The 12,310-nt window shown below is 37.0% G+C and overlaps 1 protein-coding gene across 11 annotated transcripts in view; it reads left to right on the top strand.

Moving 5' to 3' along the window:
* MEIS2 (Meis homeobox 2) overlaps nt 1-12,310 on the top strand; it is a 215,728-nt gene that overhangs the window by 159,469 nt on the left and 43,949 nt on the right. The gene's annotated exons all lie outside the window — the stretch shown is intronic.

Here is a 12,310-nt window from a genome sequence, read left to right as displayed (position 1 = left end):
AAGCAGAAAGCTATGAAACCTGATTTTAAAAGGTGTCATAATCACTGTCCTTAAGTGCAAAATGATGACTAAGAGATGAGAAGAATGCAGTATCTACTACTTCTCCAGGACATGAATGCCTTCAGCAAAAAGCCACAGGGGTACACAGAGCGGTTCTGTAACCTCTTGCAGTCAGCTATACCCAATTGTCTTGTGTAGGGGAGGAATTTAGGATTGTGTTTGAGCTGTGACATTTCACCCAAAGACTTAGAGTAGTGTAAAAAGCATAAAAATCAGAAAATCATGGAAGACTTATTGCTCCAGTTTTGTTTCTCACTTACCTCTTAAAATAGAAAGGCCAAGCCAGATCAGGGTAGTTAAAGCAGCATTGTAAACTAACTTCTATAATAGTAAGCATGAGAACATGGCTCTCCATACTTAACAATAGAAGCAAGCAACAGAAACAGATCTGTTAATATCAGTCAGTAATTACGAACTTTAGAACAAATAAGCACAAAGGAAGTTTAGGAGATAATTAAGAAATGTAAAGAAGTGTTTTAGCTTAGCAACCAATGTTAGAAATAATCTTAATAGGCTTTTCCAATGATTTATAGTAGGGCGTATGCAAAAAGTGATGATAAAATGAAATAAAAATGTGATTTCAGGGAAGGAGTGGAATTTATGTCACTAAGTGATTTTTCTCCTGTTGTTAACTCTCAGAAATCTATAAATAATCACTCACTGGATTAAGCCTTTTTAAAAAAATTTTTGATAACCGCACCTTCAAAGGTCGTAAGTGGGAAGACTGACTGGCTTTCTAGTATAGTATGGTTGGTTGGTGGAGAGCCAAATCAACTGTAAAACAACCGAAGTGCAGGCATTAGGAGAGAAGCAAAGAACCAAATATCCTCAACCTGAATAACATCACAATGGAGAACCAAATATAGTGTCATTTGACTCAATATTGATTAAAGCTCTAAGGATAATATAGCATGACAGGTTAGAACCAGAACCAGAGGGATAAAGTATTGGTTCCACCATCTGTTAGATGTTTTGCTTTTGGCAATTCTTTTTTAACCTCTATAGCCTTAGTTCTCTCGTCTGGAAAGTGGGAACAATAGTCTTATATATCTCATATCGTTGTGAGATTCCAATGAAATACTGCATGTCAAGCTCTCAGCATAATGCTGGCACACAAAATAAATGGCAGCTATTGTTAAAATAGTTTAAAATGTGAAAATTATAAAAACAGAAGGAAGACATGGAAATTGTGTACAATGATATAAATAAATTAATCATGAGATAAATTATAAACTGGAATGGAGATTTCTTCCAGAGGGAAATAGGCGTATTTAAGCAGAAATAAAATTTTAGTGCAGACAACTTACTGTGCATAGTCTCTATATTAAACAAGGATAGGCTTTTGTAATTTCTTAGATGATCATTTTTTTGTAGTTCTTTGATACCAGAGAGGTAAGTGGCTTCAAACACATATATTTTTTTAAATAAGAAAGTTCTTGCTTTTGGATAATTTGTTGGGTTGCATTCATATGTCTTTGACAGTAGTAATCATTGAAATATGACAAAGTCCTTAACATTGATAATTTAAATCTCTTAAGCTAAAAATACCATGAAAACAAACATGAGTTTTCCATGTTCTCATGTAACTTTCTCCAATGCTGTATCAGAATTTAATATTCATTTTTTTAAGTTCATATTTCCAGAATAATTTAAAAAAAGAAAAACATCACACTTTAAAAACTCATATATCACTGCAGTAGTTATAGTCTACAAACAAAATCCACAGGGTGACTTGTTGACAGAATACAGGTATGCTAGGAATAAAGGACTGACTTGGTAGAAGGGTGTCTCCAGGGCTCCAAGTAAAAAAAGCATGTAACTTAAATCTCAAAGAACTTTCCAGTTGAAGGTGGTTCAGAGGGTTCCTTTGTGTAATAGATAAAATGTCCTTGTGTAGCCTGTCAAACGGAAGATATTAAATGTCTGTGTCCTGTTTGCCCCACCTTCGCATCAATGGTCTTACAACAATCTTTCCAGGTCTAACAGCTTTGAATAATTGGACACCCACTTTGTAGAACTTTCTCATGGAAACCGTCAGTTTTGCTTTGCCTATTTAAATTTGGCCTCATTGATCAATTTTTCTAAAACGCGTAGTAGCTTTTTCATTTAGGACTAAAAGACTGTGCAGAGAAAAAGCAGTGTTTTGGGAATCAGATTCCCTTTCTAGCCCTCTAGGAAAGCTCATTCCCTACTGACTTGGTTTCCTTATGTGTAAAAGGGAATGATGCTAAGACAAAAGGAGAATTTGGGTGAGAAACATGTTGAAGGTTAAAAGTACTCTGAAAATAAAAGGTAGTCTTGCTATAAAACCTCCTAACCCTGATTAAAATAGAGACTGGAACAGGATGGCAACCTAAGAAAAGCAATCATTTTCCTCCGAAATCCATCAGCCCATATAGATTTGGATGCCCAGATGCTGCCACCGCCACTGCCGCCTCTGTTTTGACTGTTTACACTTGAAGGACAAAAACAGTGTACCGGTGGGTTTCAAGGCAGGGAGTCATTTTCAGGCCCTGTGTCAGTGAATCCCACTTCCCATTTTGAAGCCTCATTAGTAGAAGTCAGAGTAAGTGAGAAAAGGGGTTGTACTTCTTTACAGCAAAGAAAAGTCATTTTCATGGGTGTGTATGTTGTCATTCCACAGCAAGAACAGCAAACATGAGGAAAGACATTGTGATATTAGGACTTTGAGAGTAAGCAGGGAATAGGGTAAAATAATTTTGAAGTAAACATATGGAGTAATTGGCCAGTGGTGCAAGAAATCTAAATGAGGTACAGAGACAGCTGGACACTTTTATCTCAAGAGAGAAAGGATTGAAGGATAGAGTGATAAACCAGGGAGGTGGAGTTGAGATAAACCTAAAGGGAACAAGCCTGCTAGACTAAATATCCTCTCTGCTCAGCAATTTCCACTGCTGCCATTTGTTAAACACATAGCTGCCGTCTTCAGTGATTATTTCCAAGTAACATCTATGTTTCTGAATAAAAACCCATTTGAATCTCAAGTCAGATTTGCCAGGTGCTAGATTCATTGTCAGCATTTAATGTGCTGAAACTGCCGATGCTGAGGAAATGAATACAAAGAAGCATGCTTTTGAAATCCAGTTTGGTGTGCTTGAGGTGAAATGTTTCTCTCTCAGACTGCTTGCTACACCAAAAAAATATAGTGGCCAGTGGAAGGAGGCAGAGAGGCCAAGGGATACAGTTTCCACTAGCCCGACGAGGTCTTTGATAAATTCATAGTAATCTTACCAACAGCAGTTCACAGAGTGAAAGAACTAAGTTTAAGTTTCTCTTTCCGTCTCTACCACGGGTTCAAAACCCCGTCTCCATGGCATAATTATCCTTTCTGGGGGACCCACAGTTATTTCTGAGAAGAAAACCAAAAGGTGGTGGGGGTGGGAAGAGAGATTAAAGAAGTGAAAAGAGAAACACATGATTAATGTTTAACCAGAGAGATTGCCCTGAAGTTTAAGTGGATTTCATTTTGTTCTGTATAAGGCAAATGTAACTGGAGGTGACGAGGGCATCAACACATGGCATACCAATTTTGAATAAGAGGGAATTTTACCATATTTTCCCATTTCACTTCCTACAGTAGATTCATGATATTCCCATGCTGATCCGAAAATTGGAGCTATGTTTTGTACCTAGGCAGCTGTGTCTCCAATCCATTGCCCTGTCAGATCAGCATTTGTGGACACCTTCTCTTCTGTAGAGACCGGAGTACCATTTCCAAAAATTTAGATTCAGTTCAAATTTGGGCAAGCAGTTCAGACTCAGCAAGAGCCTTTTAGAAGTGGTAAACAAAGGGAGTAGAAGGGGAAATAAAGGAAGGGGATGCCAGCAAGGGGACTCAAAGGGGAGGTTTGCTGCAATCCTTTACATTCAATTATACCAGATCCTTTGTGCTTTTCCCTTTCGTTCTGCAAAGAAAGAATGAAATATGGTTTTCATAGCAAGCTGGCAGCATTATCTCAGGATGCATATTTCTTTGCTAGGTTGGAATGCCAATAAGGAGAGAAAAAAAGTTCCTCGTTTAGAGGAAAGTACAGTGTTACAGAGAAAACACAAAACAACAAAAAAGGAATGCAACAAGTTTCTGAAACAGTTCCAAAAAAAAAAAAAAATGCCCCTTTAAGAAAATATTTAAATGAGACCTTTTTTTTTTTTTTGAAGATAAAATTGCTCATGCTGAAAGTTATTTTCAAAAGTCTCTAAGTATGGAGACAAATTTAGCCAAATATGTAGATTATTTTTTTATATTTGAAGATTTTTAGAATCAACTTCCCCTCTTTCATTGGTGAAGACAATAAACTCCACAGACAAATCCTGCATTAGGCACAAGGCTCTACCTACTTCTGCACTTCATTATACCAGTATTTGGAAGGGAGACAAAGTTTGCTCAAATAAGTCCTTTGTCCATGTCAGTGACATGATCTCCATAGTTTCTCAAAGTAACACAGAAATAAAAATCTATATGTCAGTGGGTTGCATGATTTTAAAGTAGGATAATATTGACTTAGCTATTGACTTATTTTGAAGAAGGAAAAAAATGAAGATAACGTGTAGAAAATATTACAAGATTGTGCTATAGCAACTGATTCACTATGTATTTCCTAATCTCAGTCACAGATAAAGTATTTCAAATACTGATTAAAAAAAAAAAAGTAATTCTCAAATTACACTGGTATTTCCAGAGAGCAGGGGGCTTTTAAATGGAAACTTTAAACAGAGCCCCTAAATCAGCAACCATTAAAAGAAAGGTAGAAGATTGAGCAGAATACACCAATACCACATTGTTTACTTTCCTTAAAATTTTACTCCGAATAATAAGAGTTCTGGAGATTACCGTCTGGTTCAAAATTCTCAGTCCTTTTAATTATGTTTGTGCCTTTTCCGGTAAGATATTTCCCCCTTCATTTCTTTGTTTACCAACTATAATTGAGTATTTTTAATTCTTTAAAGAAATTCATTCTCAGAGAACTAAGTACTTTATGAATAGTCTTTAGAACAGATCCTCATCCACTTCACTCATTCATTCATGCATTCATTCATGGAGAGCAGCCTTCTAGAAATTACTTGAGACTCTGCTCTCTTAATGAATAAATGTAGGCCCTATTAACCTTATGATCTTGAGGACTTGTTTTGTTGTTGCTGTTGTTTTCATTGTATTGGATTTTTCAAGTATGAGAGAGAGTCCCCGCGTCAATTAGGTGGCACTTCCCGGTGCTCGCTCCAAGAATTCTATCCGATTTACAATATTCAGAAATATTTCCTTTAACTCTCAAACAAGAAATATCATTTTTAATCTGCAAGATTATTAGAAACATGGATTGAAAAATACATGGGACCTTAGTTTCTTTTTCTTTTTTCTTTTTTGTTTTCTCCTTTTTTTTTTAAGCTTTCTTTAAATCTTTTTCCTGCTTCATTGTTTTATTGTAATCAAAATAGAGGACAATAAACTTTTTAAATGTTTTTTAGTGTGTGTGCATGAATCAGAAACTTTGTTGCAGGTCTCATCATCAGCACAGATTTGCAGCTAGCTAACTCCCAGCCCTCCAAAATCGTTAGTTCTACAGGTAGTTTGAAACACATTCAAGCTTCTTTCTTTTTTCCCTTGCACTGTAAACATTGAAAAGATATGAGATTTCCCGTGTGTCTCTAGATACAGCTTATCTTTTAGATAAATCCCTGCAAGCTAAAGTTTCAGGTTGTTTAATGTTGACTTCTTGAATTTCAAACTTCCTTAAATCCTTCAGATAAGCAGCAAACTTTAGTAGTAATTAATAAAGGAATGGGTGGGGCAGCAGATTAATGTCAAGCCTGTTACCCCAAAGATCTGGATTCAGATTTGCCTTAAAGCCCACAGTTGAAAAATCAGTTGAATGGTCTCAGCTTAATGGTTTCAGCTCAGTCCTTGAAGAAGAAATGGGCTATTCTTGACCAAGGTTTATCGTAACAATGCCTGATCGGGGATTCCTTTTTCTGTTATTAATGAGTAGAGCTCCTTCATAGAGATGGCTACAAATATTTGCATACTTTTCACCCATCTGATATTGACCTTTTGGTAATTTCAAGATTAAACTGCTATTTTGGGGATCATTTCACTTAAAGTTTATCAAATATGTGTCAGCTTTCTTTATCTCTGCACATTGTTTTCTAAAATTCAGAAAACCACCCTCTTCCTTCAAAAGAGAGGCCTGTCGTTCCAGTAGGATGATATGAAAATATTTAAAGTAATGTATCCAGTGAAACACATAAGGAAATGGGTAAAGTGGTCTTTAAAAAAAAAACATTGTGGATCTGATTCCCATTGTTTTATTTGATGGTGTAGTTGAAAGAATACACTGGTGTTCTTGAGAGCCCATGGGCAAATTTTCTCTTCATGAAGATTTTTAAAAGTAGCACAATGGAATTTGATCATAACTGGTTTATTTCCTGTTTTATCTAAAGGTAGGTTAGATAGGGTAAATTCCAAATACCTTCTCAGCCGTGTGTTTTTAAATCCCGATGGTCTTGGATCTGCGTGACTCTCCATGGCTCTTTGCTTTACTAAATATGCAGGTTTCATGTTATCTTGAGATGTTCCCACAGATTCTGTGTTTTTTGTTTTGTTTTGTTTTTAATGTTTGTGTTGGTGGACTGGGCTGGCATAAAAGAAGAATTTGAAAGAGAAAGGTAGAAACTTCCCGTGGAGTAGAATAGGAAAGTCATAAGGATTAACTTTCCTCGTAATTTTTTCATAATGAAACCACTAAAGCAATGTCAGTAAACAGGAAACAAGTGATGTGTAAAATAATTAGCACCAAAGGGAACATAATAGGTTACTTATTAAAATCCATAGACAGATTATATGACCCCATCAGGTCCAGGGACCAGAGATCATGGGACTTGGTGTGCCTTTTCTGAGGACAGCACCCCATTGCACTTTGTCAGCTTACTGGTTTCTGACATTAAATAAGCTTCAGGTATGATTTATTGAGTAGCCTTTTGACAGGAGCTAGAAACTGAAATCTTCTAGTCCTTGCTGAGCCTCGCCTCCGTTTTCATTACCTTCTCCAAGTATTACATTTAGTCAACCGAGTTATGTGTAGTTCTGGGAGACTCGCTTGTGCTCCCAGAAGTCATTGTTCCACTCATAATAAAATTATGCTATCAATTTGCCACAAGAGAAACACTGGAGTTCACTAAATTATTGCCATGTGTTTTGCACTAAAGACAAAGTGATACCAATTAAAAAAACAACCACCCCTGGATTCTATTTTTTAATGGTGTGCGGGGAGGAGCGAGACTGGCTCATAAGGGAGGTCATGTCTCCCTTCTACACATTACAAATTTCATTTTCCTTAATTAGAAAATGGCACTTATGGAGAATGAGCAGGGGGTTTAAGTGGGGAAAGAAGAAAGAATGAAACCTGAGCTGAGCCCTAAATAATATGTCAGAAAATGACAACTTGCCTCCCACAAGACTATTTCATTTGAAAGATTTGCTAGGTTACATTAGGATCAGATAGATTTTTCTGGAAATGGGGCCATAACCCACAGACTGAAAAAATGCTCTTGTTCCAAAGCTCTGCAGGTACGTCAAATCTATATCCTATTTCCATCACAGCAATGAGTAGTCTAGCTCTCTTAGGGTAACATTTTCAGGATGCTGTTTCCCTAGACATCTGAGCATTGGTTATGGTGTAACAGTGTCATGTCTATAGATTATCAGCAGGAACTAATATCCTGCCATCTCAGTTCAAAAGAATTGCCAATAATTTGGTCTCAGAAGGAAAGCTTGCCAATTCCAGATCCTAAAAAATAATAGCTGTCAATTTAGTGTTAGGTTGGTAAAATAGTGACTCCAGAATTTCAGATATTATGAATAAGTCAAACCCCACTACAACAGAAAATCTTTATACAATAAAAATATTTCTAGTCCCAGACAGTATGTTTACTAATTTCAAATAATACTTATTTTAGTGACACAATATTATTAAGCAATTATGGGCAGCCCTTACAGTATATTATACTGAATTCTATCTGTTTTAATGACAAACAGGTAAAATTTCTTGAGAAAATTCATAGTTTATGGAGATACTTTGGTTTTCCCAGTGACACCAGTAAATCGTTAGCAAAGAAAGTTAAAATGAGGGCTTCCATTGCTAGAGTTTCCTAGAAGGTCCTTTTAATCCAAATTGGCCAAAATGGACCCAAAGGGAAAACAATTCTTTTAAGCATCACAAGAAAATTAGGTTGTGTTTTATGAGGGAGAGTCCTAATCTTCAGTTATGTTTTGAAACTAGTTGACAGTCTGAAATAATTTCTGGGATGTGTGTGTGTGTGTGTGTGTGTGTTTCTGTCTTGTAAGTGACCAAGGGATGGTTCCAAACTGTGGTGCTTTGTTCTTAGTTGGTGCTCATAACTTTTTTTGTTGACTTGAATTCAAGTGAGACTAGAGAGAAGGCCAGAGATGAAACCATACATGCAAGCCAATTGTTGAGTTGAGCCAGTGACTGTTAGCCTGCCATTTCTTGGAGAAATTAGATTTGAACTTAGTTTAGAATCAGGGGAAGGAGGTGTTTTAGTAGTTAGAAATAGCATAGGGAACAGCAAAGTGGGGAATTGAGTAAAGGAGTCTTGGAGGAAATCAGCAATCAGTTCTCCTTGACCAGAGAAAAAGAATTTGCAAGTACGTGAAGGACAGTGAGAGAAAGAGACTCCCTAGGCCACAGGGTTATGGTGGGAACAGCACCAAGGAAAGTTCAATGTTCGGACAAAGGATGACAGAATGCAGCATGTTAAAGGGGCTGACTGGGCCATTGGCAGGTGGGGTTGAGTTCCAACTCAGGCAATTTGTGTGATTCCAGGCAATTTAGCCTTTCTTAGTATCTATTCCCTCATCCATAGAAGAATGGGGACTGTGTAATTTTTCAGCTTCTTTCTAACTGTAAAATTCTATCGTTTTTTTATTCTAAGCCTGTGAACTGAAAAAAAAAAAATCTTGTCAAAGCAAGTGAGATGAAAACAATTTTAACCATTGTATTTTGAATTGATTAGAAGAGAGGGAGAGAGCCCAGTCACAGTAGACTTAAACAGACCCTCAATCAGAGATTTAGCTATTACAATGAAGAAAAAGGAAATGGTTGTTAAAAAGAGAAAAAGTGGCAGGATTTGGTAACTAAGTCAACATGGGGTGAGGATAGAAAAAGGAGAAGCAGACTACTCTGGTGATCTTTGGGGAACAAGGACTGGGGGATTCTTTTCACAATGACAGCAGTTTTGAATGGGGTCTCCATTTCTCTGGGAAGTTGACTTTGTTTTCACAATAGACAGCGTAAAATAGAGATGACTCGTGTTTGGGGAGAGGGAATTACAGGAAGCACTGTGGGAAGGACAAGGGAGGGAAAAGCAGGTCTTGGGTACAGACATTAATTATTCAAGGCCCTGGAGCAGATGAGCTTGTCCAGAAGACAAGAGAGACCTTGAGGAGAGAGAGCTGGGAGGAACTTAGGAGTGAGTCCACACTGATCAGTGTTCTTTAGAGGGGGCCTTGAAAAGGACTATACCATAAGGTTAGAGGGGAGCTTCCAAAGGCAGAAAGCTATACAGGACAAGATTTTAATATGTAATTGTATTTTTCAATTGGGAAGATGGACTAAGGTAGGAGAAAAAAGTTTTATACCTGTTTAAAGCACAAAGTTCTTCTTAAAAATGGAATCTTAGGCAAAGTAAAGAAATAAATCTTTCTTTTCCAAAGTTGGGTGGAATGATAAAGGGGTAAATTTTTATGCCATGAAAGTTTTGGCTTAATTAGACATCCCACAATTTTCCATAGTTGCGATGGTTAGAAATTTTGCTAGGTTGTGGAATTTCATCGTGGTCAGCAGCAAAACCAAAACAGTCTTCCTCATAGTGTGTTGTTGATCTGGTTGTCAAGAGTGTAGTACTTTTGTTGTAGGTGAGCTCAGTTCTAAAGAGATTTGCTTCAACAGTGACCATGTCATTCCCTTTTAGCTTATCACTTTCATGGTGCTTTATAAGTTTTTAAAAGGCAACACTAGAGAAATGAAATACTGTCTTATGAAAAGAGTATCTTATTTAGTTTTTTTGAAGAGGCTACGCACAGCTCCTTGTCTTGATCATTTAGATAAGATGTTTCTTAAAACTCTTCTTGCAAGGTAGATACCTCTATTCAGAAGGGCAAAAGAACCCAAACGCCAGGTCAACATTATCTATAGAGTTTCACAAATAGCCATTGAAATTGCAGTCCTTTAGATGGTCAAACCAAATGATTTCTCCATCAACACGTTCACCTTTATTTATCAAGGTTGTCTAAACTGACTCAAGATGTTGAAATTTGGGGGACTAATTGACTACTTTGTCAATTCCTGGCTATATAGCAAGGGAGGAATAAAGTTGGGCATCTGTGGGTAGGAATAACTGTGCTATTTAAATATGCTATTTAAATTTTACCGAAGAGCCTTCTTATTCCCTAAGGTCCCCTTTCATCAGTGACTTAGTCACTGTTTATATTGACATGTTGCTACACCAAAGTTCATCTCTATCAAGGATGCTTCCAAAAATAAGCATATTCCTTGTCAGATCTTCTCATTGGGTACCATTAATACTGATGAGCCCTAGAAAATCCAAACAAACCTACTTTTCAATGAGTTTGAAAATTTTCCAGAACAATCATCTTTTTCCCATTGAATGCAATGAATGAATCATCCTTATTATCTATCCAGGTCCTGAATATTTGGAATAATACATGAAAACTTTATAGTTTCTTCAGAAAGCTGGGCATTCACAATAAGAAAAGAGTGATAGGACAGGTTGAATTATTTCATGAGAACATGTTATTTTGGGATTGTTAAATCTTTATTTAAAGGGGGGAGTATTGAATACAATAACAAACACAGTCACTGAAATTATAATGATAGTAGAGCAACATTTTGTGTAGCTCTCTCACGTGTCTTCCAGGTACACATACCTCCCATGACTGAATTGCACTCGCTTATTGATAAGCCCATGCTCAGGAAAATAGAGACATAGTTGTTTACTGTCAACTTTATGAAAGCAATAAAAGTAAATGCAGAAAAGCTTTGCTCAATTTCCATAAGTTAAAAATTGCATCTCCTACTCCAGAAAAGCTGAAACCATCATTATTCTCCTTTCCACAAGATCCTAGGAGTCTGCCTGGTACACAGTAGGTGCTCACCTAATACTTGAATGGATATTTAGTATCTGTATCAAAAGATGCTCCTAAAGGGTCTTATCTGGATGGTTTAAAAAAACTGTTCAGTGGTACTAATACATGATTTAGAGGAAATGGGGAATTTAAAATGTAAAATAATATTCCTGCCAATTCTGGACATTGCTAATAAAGCGAAGTGCTTACTTGAGTTAAATATTGAATACTTTAAGCTATACGTACTATAAGTAGAAAGAGTTTTATAGATAATGTAATCTAAACTTTAATTTGTAAAAAGAGTTGTGGCTCAGAAAGGGGGAATAATTTTCCCAGGGCCACCCAACTAGTTAGAGTAGAAGCCCAAAGTTGAACGGACTGGGTCCAGAACCATTTCTAATACAGCACACTTTGCTTCCGAAATCCTTTTGTTTCTATTATTTAATTACCTCAAAAAAGAGAAAATACATAAAAGAACAAAAACATATCTTGGTCATATAGGTAGTTTCCTGTAATTTGATAGTGCTATTATTTTACTTTGGTATTAAAATAAGTGAAGTCGGGAAGTGGTTGTGGCTCAACTGATAGAGTGTCTGCCTACCATATGGGAGGTCCAGGGTTCAAACCAGGGCCTCCTAGCCCGTGTGGTGAGCTGGCCCATGCACAGTGCTGCCATGCACAAGAAGTGCCGTGCCACGCAGGGGTTTCCCCAGTACAGGAAAACCCCATGCTCAAGGAGTGTGCCTCACAATGAAAACCACCTTGCGTGAAAAACGTGCAGCCCGCCCAAGAGGTAGCACCACACACACAGAGAGCTGATGCAGCAAGATGATGCAACAAAAAAAGCGACACTGTTTCCCAGTGCCGCATGACAAGAATGCAAGCAGATGTGGAAGAACACACAAAATGGACACGGAGAGCAGAAATGGGGGGAGGGATTTAAAAATTTTTTTTTAAAGTGAAGTCCTCCCACTTCCTAAAACCTAGGCATGTGGTTGATTATTATGTGCTTGTGTCAGGAATATTGTGAAAAATTAATTAGTAAGATGCTAAGAGTTGAAATTCTTACTT

Source organism: Dasypus novemcinctus, chromosome 3 (genome assembly GCF_030445035.2).
Source record: "Dasypus novemcinctus isolate mDasNov1 chromosome 3, mDasNov1.1.hap2, whole genome shotgun sequence".
NCBI lineage: Eukaryota > Metazoa > Chordata > Mammalia > Cingulata > Dasypodidae > Dasypus > Dasypus novemcinctus.
The sequence above is the reverse complement of the archived record's forward strand: the minus strand, read 5'-3'. Positions and strand labels throughout refer to the sequence as shown.